This window comes from Pomacea canaliculata, linkage group LG14 (genome assembly GCF_003073045.1).
Source record: "Pomacea canaliculata isolate SZHN2017 linkage group LG14, ASM307304v1, whole genome shotgun sequence".
Taxonomy (NCBI): domain Eukaryota; kingdom Metazoa; phylum Mollusca; class Gastropoda; order Architaenioglossa; family Ampullariidae; genus Pomacea; species Pomacea canaliculata.
Window position 1 is genome coordinate 5,445,142 of NC_037603.1, and position 14,584 is coordinate 5,459,725.

The 14,584-nt window shown below is 49.4% G+C and overlaps 2 protein-coding genes across 2 annotated transcripts in view; one reads left to right on the top strand and one right to left on the bottom strand.

Moving 5' to 3' along the window:
• LOC112555387 (26S proteasome non-ATPase regulatory subunit 1-like) overlaps positions 1-14,584 on the bottom strand; it is a 169,596-nt gene that overhangs the window by 36,623 nt on the left and 118,389 nt on the right.
• The window catches only part of LOC112555388 (5-hydroxytryptamine receptor 2C-like), a 42,696-nt gene continuing 33,732 nt past the window's right edge, over positions 5,621-14,584 (top strand). The window contains 1 exon segment of the mRNA XM_025223758.1: positions 5,621-8,128. The gene's annotated coding sequence lies outside the window, so the exon portion shown is untranslated.

Sequence of the window (14,584 nt, forward strand, 5' to 3'; positions counted from 1 at the left end):
GACAGACATCTTCAAGCCGGCCACAAGGTGTGGAGGACTAGCAGGAGCACACCGGACGTGCATCAGTGCGTCAAGCCAGGTTGAGCCGGCAACTTGGCCAAAGTTCAATATCGTCGAGCATGGCTTTGGTCTGCTTACTTTCATCTCACCTCTGACCTCTCTGCTTGACGACGTCATACGATAGACATCGTTCTGGATCGTGACTTCCGGCTCCGGACGGTGCCCAACTATTATGTAAAGGTCGAATCTCTCTCTCTTTGTGAGAGAAAGGAAAGGGTTGGGGGTGGATGCAGAGGAAAGGGGTAGGGGAGTGGGGTGGAGGTGCCCGGCACGTACATCTATAGCTCAATGCGATCGATACCGGAGGAAGTGTTTACTGGCAACTGCCAGGACAGCCTCCTCTTCCCTCCTTACAGGGAGGAAAGGTCGAAATGGGCGAGGGGGTGATGCATAGTGGGAGCAAAAAAAAAAAAAACACCCCGAAAAAACCTGGCAACAAGTATGACCACCTTGAGCCATTTCCTCCCTTCCTTCCAGGCTGCCCGCTTTCATGGCGCCCCCCTCTCCCTTACGGCGGTAGGACGACTTGCTTCCACAGCAATTATCGCTTCAAATATTTGCAATTGCCTGTCAATTTCGCCCCAGCTTTTGATGTCTGGCGCCCACTATTAAGTGATGTCGGACTGTTTCTCGAAAAAGATTTCTCATCTCGCAGAAGTGATTTCTCTCCCAGAATGGTGGAAGGAGGGAGGGAGCAGTGGAGGAGAGGTGAAGAGGGAAGAAAAAGGGAAAGGAGGGAGAGGAGAATGTTGAATGGTGAGGGGATGGGGAAAGGAAGTCTGATCGCCTCTCGCCTGACAAAAGATCTCCCACGACACACCACGTAAGAATGTGCCAGAGGTTCCAAGAAGAGAAATCCCGCCTGAGTTGGGGGCCCTGCAGATTACCCGTGCACGCGTGTGGTCGCGAGCTTGCGCACCTCTCTCCCCGACCTGACAGGCTGATGGCGTGGGGCGGGGTGGATGGATGGATGCTGTGGTGGCCGGTCCTCACCTGACAAGACGCACCTTTCCGTGAAGCAATCCCTTGTCCCAACAACCTTTCCCTCTCAGGCCCAGCTATTACTCCACAGTGTGTGCAAGCCGCAGGCCCTCCACAAGCTCGTCTACTACTGAACCTTGCGCCGGAGTCTCTACGTCACGACTTCACATCGACTTTACGTCACGGGCCTGCCGTTTATTGCACCGTTATTAACGCACCATCATCACGAACAGCATTCGAATTTCTTCTCTCTTTTTTGCCGACGTTTGGAACCTAAGAATAACCTCGTTTTGAAAAATGAAGTCCGGGGTTTGCCGATGTGCGGCGCTGTTTAGTCAGAGCTAGATAAGACATATGTTACTCTACCACCTGTCAGCACCACCACACATCCATCCTGCGAGTCGATACAGCTTTACCTTACACACCTGGCGAGAGAGGTCGTTGCACCATCAACAGGTCTCTAACCACACGCGCACTTTTATCTCAGGTGCCACTGAAAATTCAAACAGCAGATACTCGGCCCTTGCATTCAGAGAGTCTTAATGACATGGTTCGAGACCCACGTCCAACCCTAACCCAGGTAAACAAGCTGTTGAAAGGGGTATCCGACCACCCCATAGCCCACACCTTTCACACACACAAGCTGACCAAGAGGAAAGTAAAGTCTCTGACACCTTAGAAGACTAAGAGGCTACAACTCCAAAGTCTCCGAAATGGTGAAAACTGGTTTTAATGACCAAGAAACCACCCGCTTAAAAAAGGTTCAAGTCATTAGCATCACAGCACACACCAGTCTGCTCTCATCAAAGTGCCAGTTCCTTCTAAGACTACTCTGTTTGTTTGTTTGTTTGTTTGTTTGTTTGTTTGTTTGTTTGTTTGTCTGCTGTGTGCATCTCTCACTCACTGAACGCAGACTTTCTACAAGAGGTCTCCCCGTCTCGAAATTAGTTTTGCAACCTACGTCCCCACCCCGTCATCCACAATGGCGGTTAAAACCGCCGACGCACAAACTTCTTGATCGAACTTGCGATTGGGTGGGTGGAGGGTGGGCACTGGGGCAGGAGGGGCCAGCCTCTGACGCAAACGGACGTCTTGCCATATCAAAACTCAAAAGAAAGGGACACCACGGCGATGCTTTGTGACGGTTAGTGGCGTGCTCCATTATGTGGAGGCTGGAGGAAGAGGAGAAGTGAGCAGGAAATTAAGCCGCGTATAGCCGCCATTTTGGCGTTTCAAGTCGTTGGCAAAATCTGCGATCGGAGTAAATGAAGGGGGAGGGAGGAAAAGAACAGCGTAAAATAAGGATGGGTACTCAAACTTGGAGGACAATCACACGAGGGCCTTTTCACAGCGTTTAATTTAGGTCAGCGAGGTCACACATCTTGAACTCCTCAACATAACAGGAAGAGGGAGAAGACAAAATGAAGGGAGATATGAGTGAGAGAGTGAGCGTGTGTGAGAGAGAGAGTGAGGAAGCAGTTTCTTTAAGAAAAGGCCAGAAATTGATGTTATGAGTTATGAAAGCTTCCAAGAACATTACTGATTTCTCTTTTTTTATCTCTCGTCCTCCCCCTCCATCCCAAGCATCTCTAAGCGGTCCAAGGCCGCAAGACATAAACTTTACCCAGAATTCCTGCAGCACGGCCATCTTGGCTGCGGCTAGGAGATAAAATATTTGCAGGTTAACGCAACTGTACCAACCCTTACGCAAGAGTGAACTTATCGCTCACAGCACTCTGGGTATAAAGAGATCCCTTCCTCGCTTCCAAAAAAAAAAAAAAAGATTTTTCAGTATGTGTTTACATTCAAGTGTGTATGTATGTCTGTATGTCAGTGGATGAGTGACAGACAGATATGGATGGTGGGTAGGGATGGAGTAAGGTTGAGAAGGTCGAGAACCCGTGCATAGTCTAGTCTGTGTGTGCGTTTGGGCAGAAAGAGCGGGGAGGAGGGAGAAGGGGATGGGGAGCTACTTTGGCCTCATCTCCGCTGTATCGTCATCCAACCCATCATCACTAGACGAGAGACTTTGGTCTAAGAAACTCATCTTTTAACGACTTTTAAGCACAATTTAAAAACAAATTAAGAAATAAGTCTGATAGACTATGTACAAACAGCCAAACAAACACTGAAGTGCACTGCGTCACCCTATTAAAACTCAGCATTGAAAGTCGGCGATGTGAATCGCTGTCAGAATGAATGATCACTTAGGGGAGAAGCTGGGCATCACAAGCATCCTTAGAGACCGCTTGCTCCTGCAGGAGCAGATTAACTTTACACTCTCCTCCTCCCACCTCACACACACACACAGAGCAGACAACAAGAACACAAGACGGGTAGCGTTTGACAGCCACAACACTGCTAGCTTAATGTAGCCACCCCACCAACCACTCTGCTCCCCATTATTCCTGTTCGTCTTTAATTAAAGAAAAGACGAAAGGAGACCTCCGATCTCTAATGTTATTTTGTTGTCGACACACACCAGGATGTATTACAACTCTCTACACAACATTAAATTTGTTGACACTACGCCACCTTCGCCTCGTCCTTACCTGTCTGTGTTATTTATAGCATGGCCTCTACCCGCCTCTTTGATACCCGCCATTAATTTGTCTGGCACACGCCATTGTGTCACCTGTTTTCACCGCACTTGTCACCTTCTCACAGGTCTTAATGTGCAGGTAGTGGCACGACACTTTACAGGTAAGCATATTTCACGTCACTTCTCATCATAACGCTTCGACGGTTGGAAGAGGACGAAGGAAGGAGCGACGAGGTTAGGGGAGGGTTAGGGGTTGACAGAGGACAGGGGGAGGTGGTGGTCACGGAAGTTTGTCGTGCAGACTAGTGTGTGCCCAGCACCGTCTCATCATTTCATCAATTTCAAACGTGACTGCGGACGAAAGAGTATCGAGATGATCCAGACTGCTTTATTGAGCATCACGTGATCCCCATCTTTCCACCCACGCGCCCTGTCCCCCACCTCCACCCCTTTCACCCCCATTCCTTTCTCGCCCCTCAGCAAAAGCTTCTTTGTGACGGCTGATTGACTATCTGCTGGAATCACCGACCGACCGCCAGCCACAAAGGCAGCTCCCTCACACAAAACACACACACAGGTCGATAGACAAAGAAAATTCCTGTGTGTTCGATGCTCTTTCAAACAGATTAGCTTCTATCCTCAAAAAAATATATTAAAAAATACAGCAAACGATTTTAGAGCTTCCGATCTTTTTAATTTTAGAGGATGGGAGATAGGAGGCACATCTGTCTTCTGCATACTCGTATAAAGGTGATGAGGAATTGCTGGGATCGCATGCCTGCCATCACTGCAAAAGTCGCATCACACCTGTCCTCATGGAAACAATTATGGCCCCTGTGGGGTGTTGAAATTCCTCAACGACGAGCTTGCACAGCTGGCGAGAAGGCTGGGTTAGGCCATGACGCACGTGAGTGGTGCAGCGGGAGCACTGGGTTACCTCAGTCACCCCACTGAGATAATCGATACCACAGAGAAAATTGTGGGTGACCTCACCCGCGCCAACCAGTCGTCCATGTTGGATGGAGAAGGTGAGTGAGAAGCTGCCAGTGACCCACACAACGGTCCGGGGTTCACCGCCACCCGCCCGCAGTCTGCAAGCTCAACAAGTCAATCATCCATCAATCTGTCACACAATCTGTAAATATTTGCCGCATGGTGGAACGTGCTAGTGAAGCGAACAACGACAAGCCCGCCTCTCTCCATCGTCTTATCGAGCACAACAACCCTCTCCCTCCCTTTTTCCTCCGTGTCCGGTCCCTCTCTCTCCTCCACTGATTTCAGCCCGCCGCCCAAAGCCCTGGGACACGGCGAAGCGAGACAGGACAAGTGTCTTGATTAAAACTGCGGCGAGTAAGCCGACTCCTTCCCTCGTGCAGCCAGCACTCGGGTCTCCACGACCTTCTCCCCTGTCTGTGTAGCAGCTCTCGCCACCACTTGGGGCCATGTTCCGACAGTTATTGAATCCTGTCGCTCCTATCCTGGCTCCCGTGCTTGGAGGGGTGGGGTTGGGGTTGGGGAAGAGGAGGGACACAAAGAGCACGCCTCAGTGAAGAACCTCTGATTGCCTTGCGGCTAGGATCAAGCTTCATCACGACATATCGAAAACTATTGTACTCCGATGTTGTTCCAAAAAAAAAAAAAAAACGGACACTGCGAGGTCAAGGGTCAGAGTTCCCGACCTCAGCCCCGACTCCCTCGCTGGGTCTGACGGCAGGTTTACCGACGGACACAGGTTGGGGCATCAACTAGTTCCACAGAAATTCTTTCCCTTTACATTCTATGACACTAGGGCGATTTCATATTTAATTTAATTAAAATCACTGAATTTTTTCCAGAAATGATGGCCAATGGCAGCCAGCACTGCTTTACTGTCTTTTAAAAACCTCGGTTTATTTTAAAAAACAAAAGTGAACCCTGCACATGCCATAAATAAATGTGACTCACGGATGTAACCAATAAATATAGACATAATACTACTTCTATACTTGCTACCACAAAACAGTGGAGGGGAGAGGGCGGGTGTGAGGTAGGGGGAAAAGAGAAGCGTGAACATTGCACTCTACCTGTGTGTGGTCTTCGCCATACATTTTATTTTTCAGGTGAGTGACCCTGTCTTGACCTGGGACAGGAAATGCCATCTCAAACGGTGCTAATGGCAAAGACAGACAGAAGGTGGGTGGAGGGTGCGGCAAGACTCCAGACGAAGATTATCTGCTAACTGTCCTTTAACTAGCACACTTCAGTCTCAACTTACACGGTGGCAAACTGAGTTATATATATATACACAAATTATTTTTTATGACCATGTTTGTGGGCCACAGAAAGAGGACAACACAAACCAAGGTATAAACACAAGGATAGTTCTACTGAATTAAGCAGGCACAATAACTCCTCTTCTTGCCTTTTGTCGGCGCCTGCGACTGAAATGAAATTGCTCCAACATCTCCAAAACTTTTTTTTTCATTTTCACCAACCGGAAGCGCCACGCCACCCATGCTTTCTGCAGTAACCAAAATCCTTCCCCAACCACAGCTTATGGCGGTGATAACCTGACCTCTGTGACCTCCGACAGGTGCTGCTTCCTTACACCCGAGAGTTCGTGACTGGCGCTTTTTTTGTTTGTTTGTTTTTTTAATGAAGCGTGTGACGATGGCACGTTTGCGCTGGGACTCACCTCAGCCGTGCTACCAGGCCTCGGCGACATTGTGGTGAGAGGTAGTAACTATGGACACGCAGCTTATCTATGGCTTCTTGAAGTACAATCAAATTTTTCTTTAAAAACTGGTAAAGATGGTGGGATGGTGTGCGTGTGTGTGTGTGGTGGTGGTGGTGTGTGGCAGGGGGATGTTAGCGTGATGCTCGTGACGGATGTGTGACCTCTGACACCCAGGGTGTGGCCACAGAGCCAAATCACGAGGGCTAGTCACAGGATACGGGCGTCAACAAGACACGCTACTGTTATGATGCTACTTCGCGCACAACTGTTCTTCACCGCCATCACCACCAACCACCACCACCACGAACACACCCCCACAGCGTTGTCTCAACATCTTTCAGCCCGGTGAAGTACTTCTTGACCAGTTGTTTTGCTCCTGACAGCAAGAACCTAACACGAACCTGCACCAACATTACTACAAACAATAAAACACTGTGCCATGCTGGAGGAGTCTCTGTTCTGGACCAGCTGAGACTGGAAGCCTTCTGCTCCAGCACTTTTCCTCCCGCAACCTCCTTTTCTTCCTCGCCAACTGGCGGTAACAAACGGCTGTGACCTTGCGTACTCTAATCACTAGTATCTGGCATTTACGACGCCAAGGTATCCATCCTCGCGCCGATGGTTCGCGAACATGCACGTGTTGATGCATGCATGCGTGTGTGTGTGTGGGTGAAAGCGCGCGGGTACACAGGTGCAGATGTATGCATGGATGGGGAAATTCCCCGGGTGTCGTAAACATGCCAGCGGACCAAGGAATGATGATGTCACACTCCGAATACCTGAACCAAGGTCGAAACCAATCAACTTAACAGAGGGGAGCAGTTACAATAAAACTCAACAGGCCGAGACCTATCAAACTAACATCAAGCATCGAGACAGCAATCAACAATGGCAACAATTACAAGTCATAACATCCCCCCCTCCTCCCATTATCCAATGACAATAACGGACACATTTAGCTGGCTGCTCACAACAACATCCCAACGCAAACCGTCCATCACATCAAACCGCTGATTCCCACCATCACCACCTGGCTGAAGTCAACTAAGATCAAGTGGAAACTGATATTGCACTCGGCGAAATGACGAGGAGAGGGGAGATAAAATCTGTGGATAGGTGACGTGAAAATATGGCAACAAGTAGAGAAAATAATAAAACACACACAAACACACTAACAAACATGCTGGAAGCAAGACGAGATGCTGACTGCAGTAGCAGCAAGGTCAGTGCCAGGCGCCAGGTCAGGCCCCTAGTGTAGGGTTTCAGCGGATGGCGCGGCAGCCCGCGCAATACTTTCTTCCCCAGCAGCTGCCCCTCCGGGCGCAGTCTGCCAGCCCCAAGTGTCTGCCTCACCTGCAGACGAGCACCTTCCTCCTCCCCCTCCCCCCACTCCCCCTCCCGCCCTACCCTCACACCTGGCGCTAACTGCGACCTGCGTCTGTATGACAGGCCACAGCAGGACGTGCCTCCTAGCGGAGTAGAACTTGTGTAGGTGCGCTCGTACATCACCTACCGTTAGGACTGACAGGTGAACAAACGATGGCCTCACTGGCCTTTAGTAGTTCTTGGAAATGACATAGTAGTGCAGCCCCCCAACGTTCCTTGCCTCCCTCCCTGGCATTCTCAGACTTCGTAAGCTCTGCCTCCCCGACCCCCTGCCAGGCTTCTCCGGTTGCTGCCCCAGCTGTGGCAACTGCAGGACGGCTGCCAAGGGACTGCACCAAGGCCAAGCACGGGCAGACAACCCTACTGGCGGCGGTCGTGGGTGTCGGAGTGTGCAAACAAATGGACTACAAACTGACCGATCGTCAGTCTACAAATCACTGCAGGTAAGAAACCCATCTCATCCACTTCATATCTGTTTTAACACCGCAAAAAGAAACGGCATTCGTTTCTACAGGGACCGATGGAGACAAGGGTGTGCCCACCCGCATACAGGAGCTTGCGTTGTCACGTGTCGTTCCCTCTCGTGTCAACCAATCTCTGGTGGCTCCCTCTTCATTAACTGCTACATGAAGCATTCGCGGGAATGGTGCATGAGAAGAAGGATAAATCATTTTCGCAACCTCCTTCACCTCTGTTTTGCACGATTGTTGTTCTTGTTTGCAGGCCCGGCTCTGCAATCACAAACGCGGGTTTGTGAGGAAATGTTTTGATTCCCCCTCCCTCATCCCCCTGCCCCCACCTTCCTCAGCATTCATGAAGTTGAGCCCGACGCTCACAATTTGACTCGGGTGTAAATTCGTTGTAAGGAGCCGTAGTCGGGTGTCAAGTGAGGTCGCTGGCCTCACACCATCTCCTGTCGTAGTGCCGACAACAGGCGCCATGCCACCACAAACACATGATGGGGTGGAGGGCTCTGCGGCTAATTGTGTCATTCACATCCCAAGCAGTATCATGTTTAAATAAAAACAAAGCAAAAAAACAAAAAAACAAAACAGTCGTGTTATTTGTTACAGTTAAGACAGCCCACTGCTGTGTCAGACCGCTCTGATAAACAGGGAGGAAGGTGTAGACAGGCCCCTGGGGTCTTTGTCATCAACTCCTACCAGCAAGGTCATGGGCTCGAGGATGCTGCGCTGCGCCCTTCTCCAGCGCGTGCGCCTGTTATCAGACCGAGTGTTCTTGCTGCTGCTGCTAGGTTTGAACCAGCCTCCTGTGAGTGAGCAGCGTTCACGCTCAGTCAGGTGTGAGTGTGTGCTTGTCGCTCCCAGCAGGCTGCCAGTCACACCGCAGCATCTTCCCCTTTTTGTTTTTCTCCCGACTGACTGTAAGTAGTACATGTACATAAATCACGCCCTCGTCTCTACCATGTCTGGTCACAATGGACACCGGTGAGCTAGATTGTAAGAAACGCTAGTTCCTACGACTTTTTTTAATTTTGAAAAGACACACAACCTTTTCTTATTTTCTTTTCATTCGTGATATCAATATATTTTTTCTCGTCCTACGCCGCTTTGGAATCTATTCTCACCACACAATGCGAGCTATTTAAAGGCTTCATACCTTTTTTGGACAAACTATTTCTTAAGAAGCTTTTAGCAGACAAACTGTCAGACGTCGTTGAATATCATATGTCTGCGACCTTCACCAATCATACTCAATATTTAATATATTTATTAGCGGAGGTAATGTATACTCCACAAATCTCTTTCAAGTTCTCACCGAAACACACCGGATCCTCATGTAAGCAAAGAGATGGACCTTCTCTGTTTAGTTTCCGATTCTCAGAGACATAAGTTAGCGCTGGTATCACCTGCGGGTCGAACAGTTTGAAAACATTTTTGGACAGTTCCATGTTTAGTATTTCCATTAGATTTCCCTCTGTTCTTGCGAAGGGATGAGGGAGGGAGGGTAGAGATAAGAAAAAAACAAAAACCGGAGCAACCAAAAAGAATATGAACAAATACAAAAACCATCAGCCACATTCAGACGGCTGGGCTGCTGTAGTTTAAAATCCTCAATATCGCCATCACTGGCCTTGACAGTCACACAGGCACCCAGTGAACTACCCACATCCATGTTTTGGTAAACAAGGCAGCAAGATCCGTGTCTCTAGCAGCCACTTGGGTCTGGATGGCAGCCTGGCAAATAGCTGAGAGGTTTGTGGATGCAAATGCGCTGTTAAATTTACAAATTCACGCTGAGTTTTTCGATATATATATTGGTGGGTAAAAAATAATCTGTGTGCGTGTAAGTGTGAGAGCGCGCGCGCGGCCATAGAGAGCAGACCAAGCCTGCTGGTCAGGAGACAAAAGCAACAATCCTTTTACCCGCCGCCTCCCCCTGAGTGACTGGCTGTGTGAACCGGCTGACATTCCGTCCATTATGCTGCAATCTCTATCTTTAAACTACAGCTAGATTCCTGCAACTGAAATATTTCTCTGTATTGTAAGTGTGGACAATACCCATGATTGAGGGGAATGTCAAGGGAGATTACTCGCCAACACACATGGCCAGTGCTCTTTCCATTTCCTCCACCCTTGCTCTTTTCCCATCTTTCTCCCTCCAATGCGTAATCATCGCTGTAACAAACATCGTTCACTCGCTCGTTTATTGATAACATTTTCATCCACATAGGCAGAAGAGGTAGATGGGGGGATGGAGAGAGAGCTCTGGAGGTGTATGTCCCTGTCGGCAAGTGTAACACAAGCAGGGTGGATTAGAAAGACACCTCTAGGTGACGCACCCGCTCTCAGTGACACATCTGTACAAGATAACTCTGTCTGAAGCACTTACCTCCCCCTACCACACGCACACCCTCACTCCCCAGCTACCCAGTTCTCAAATTTTCTGAAACCACAAAAAGTTTTGTTCCCGTTAACTCATCTTCTCTAGAAATATGAGACCGTCGCTCTAATGGGAAATTATATACGAAAACAGCCTTTGGTTAAAAAAAAAATGGGTATTACGGTGGGATAACTCCTCTCACATGTCGGCATGCGATAGTCTAAACGACGAACAGATCCCACAAAAGAAGAGAAAAATACCGAAATTATTTTAGAAGAAAAACAGCTCAAATGTATGTATGTATGTGTGTGTGCACGCGCGTGCGTCCTCGACAATGTGTTCAGTGGAGAATGTCACAGACACAAGTTAACATCGCTTGACCTGCGAGTGGACGAGTTTAAACACATTTGTGTGCTCTGTCTCTCTCTCTCTCACGTGCTCTCACGGACACCGAGCTGCACGCGCGCACTCACTGCTGCTGCCGGCAGTGTCCGCCTCCCGTTGCTAAGGCGCTGTCACAACCAATCAACATCGTTCGTCAAGATGCATCGGAGCCTCTTGTGTCGCTTACAGACTCCGAAATGAACTTCGCCAAAAAGCTGCGCTAAGAGTATTTTCTCGCCGCCAAGTGCTTTTCGAACGGGAATGATTTACGGCGAATTTTTTTTTTTCCTCTCGTGATATTTTTTTCCCTGACATTATTCCACTACACCTCCAAATCGAATGCTTCGCCGTCGGTCGCTTTGTCGCCCGGTGTTCTGCTTACGCCGATGCAGTCAATAGCCACTCAATCAAACTGATCGGGCAGCGGGGAATGTGGGGGATGGGGATGGGGATGGCGGGTGTGTGTGTGTGAGAGTGAGAGAGTGAAGGGAGGGGAGGAGTGGGTGAGTGGTGGTGTGGTGGTGGGGTAGGTCCTAGTTGCACAATCGATTAAGTTTTCAACGTTCGCTCAGTCAGTTAGCGGACGGCGACATCTGTCTTAACGAAGAACACGTGCCAAGCATGCTAAGATGTCATCATGGTCCTGATCCCACCATACCTGTTTGACCTACGGACATCTTACCACTCCAGTCGGTCTCTTCTCTGAGAGGAGAAATTCGGCCAACGCTCCATTTTCTTCCTAGGCTTCACTCTGTATTTCTCTCCATTTTTCTTCGAACACGTTCAAGGCCTTTAAATATCGCCTCAAAACCTCTCTTTAAAAAAATATCTTGCATACTAGAAGTGCTATTCCATTCACTCCTCTGTTTTTTGTTTTTTGTTTTTTAATCTTTGAACTTTGTTCGAGTTTTCCTCAAGGTGTCGCTGATGCTTATGTTTCATGTACGGACTGTCAGTTCCTTTGTAGTCGTTGTTGTGAATGGAGAAAATTCACAAATTCAATTGCTATCATTAAAAAGAGAGGAATGACAACAACAAAAAAAAAAAAGAAAAGAAAAAGAAAAAGAAAAAAACCAACAAAAAAACAAACAAAACAAACCAAAAAACTCAGAGATGATCAAAAATGTGTCCATGGCATCAGATGAAGGTTAAGGCCCCTTATTGTAGTGCACAGTGCTGCCATCTCCAGAGCCAAGCCTCCCCACCCTCTCACAGGATAGCGCCACAAAACGGACGCCGTGCAACCAGCGCAATATCCGGGTAACTGGACCGTCACGGCCAGTCAATTGGTGTTCTCCTGCCTTCACTTTCTATTTTATACCACCCTTCTCCTCTCTTCTCCCCTGCTGCGGTCCTCTCTACAAGAAGATGAAAGCTGGCAGACGGCCATCGCGCGGTCCCAATACAAAAAAGAGGTCAGGGGTCTTGGTCACCTAGCGACACCAATCGTACACGACCATTAAAATCCCGTGACACAGTACTGCTGGCCAGAATTCCCTGCCAATGGCTCGGGAAGATTAGAATTCTGTCACAAGAGTCTAGAGTACTATCATTATCAAGACGGGGTGGCAGCCGAGAAGGTGGGAGGGCCCCAGCCATTCAAGCTTTTCATCATTACTAGTCAAGCCGTTGCTGGACCCCTAGACCCCAATATTTCCATGTACACTACCGACTGGACCACCGTGCTGTCTGCTACCATTTTTCCGCCTTCCGAACTTCACAACCCTTACTCTCGAATTTATTTATGACCTTTCCTTCTCAATCACACAATCCAGTCTCTCTCTTTCTCACTCACTCATAATGTCTCCGTGGTTCACCGTCAGCGGTTTCCTTGTCGGGATTGAACCCCAAATTGTCGGACACCATGTGGTATAAACCTGGCATCTCTGAGGCTTCCAGTGGCTTCAGATGCTTCAACCCCGGCATTAAAACCTGCATTTCACGAGCTGGCCGAGGTCTGTAAGTCTTGCGAGAGGGCGGTTCAGGAGGGCAGGCAAAGCTGGGCGCGTGGCCATATACACTCGCAGCCGAAGCCCGAATTGCGTGGATGGCCGGTTGGGGGAAATTACTACCTCCGAGTCGGCGAAGGAGGCGCTGAGGACGACGAAGCAGCGGAAACTAACCGCGGGTTAATGACGGTGTTTGCGGGCCTTGTAAGGACGCCGCCATCGATCCCCGCGCCCTCCCCGTGGGACGACGGTGACCTCGTGAGGCCAACGGACGACACTGCATGGGAGAGAACATGGCGACTATGCACGATCGGGTGCCAATCGGCAAACACTGAAAATACCCACTGGTGTGTGCATGGGGATGCAGAGTATGTTGGTCGAGTACTGCGGGTGTCTATGGCAAAATGTGACAGAACCATCGACACAACTAACCAGCGCCCCTAAGGGATCGTGCGATGTGACTGATCAACGCATGAGACGAAGACCTCAGGGGTACCGTCTCTTGTCCTCATACCCACCAAATAGCACAGACGTCTTGAAACCTCGCTCTGATCCCATTTAGGCGAGATACCTCGTGTTAGCCATCCATCACACAAAAGTACCTGTGCACAAATCAATAAAGGCGAGATACCCTATTTAAAATTCTCTTCCACTTGCAATCCATCAAACAAAGACCAAGTAGTCAGGGCAGATCACTGAGATGGAAGAGTTCTGTTCCCTCCCATTCATCACGCGCATGATGAGTACGACTACCTCGTCTACACCCTTACTCTCGTCGTCCCCATTTCCCCCCAACCCATACCCCAGCTCGTCCTACCCGCAAGACTTGTCAGTTCCCGGATGAAGTGCTACCCTGCCACTACCCCAGACCGTTACCCACGGTACGCGCCCCTCCTTAGCCCAAGGTAAGCACGTAGTCGAGCCTGCTGTTCTTTTCTAATGTCTTGCCGTCTCGAGACCAGCGGCTGACAGCAGCCACTTATTTTACACGCGCACTTGTCAGGCTTCTTCATTCAGCCTCGGAAGCTTCCACAATGACGGGATAAAAAAAGGGGGGCAACTCTCGCTTACTGTACGGTCTGATCGAGTCGTAGCAGTGGGCGGCTCCCAAAATCCAATCTTGCAGCCGCTGAACCAAACACAAACGAATTTATTTCGTCCGCACCCACTTGCTGCGGTGATGGAGGAGGAGGAGGCGCGCGAGCGAGCGTGTGTGTGAGAGAGAGAAAGGAAACCGAAGGCAGGAAGGAATAAAAGCGCAATGCGAGACAGTGGAGGAGGACAGTTCCTTTGAACACGAACCGTGAAGCCACCGGGACTTTGCCCTCTAATGACGTAAACTCGCGCGAGCCACGGCCCCCGAGCGCACCGTTGGCAACGTCAGTGACGTCACGTGCCTGTCGATCTGATGTCGTCTCATTCAGCATCGGGCACGTCATGCCATCCCAAGACCGCTAGCACAGAGGGCGGGACAATGGCATATCCTCCCTCTTCTCCTCCCATCTCTCCCTCCCCTCATTTTATGGATTTGTTTCTCTGGCGGCAACGAAATGAAAAGTGCAAATGCGCTTTCTAACGGTGTCTAACGGTGGTGGTTGGCGGTTGTTGGTGGCGGGGAGTTTGTGTTAAACTAACGCGATGTCCGAGATCCTAGCGTTCATTGAACCCTATCTTATTTATTTCATTATTATTACTTTTTTTTTTACAACTTCTGCAGCTCAA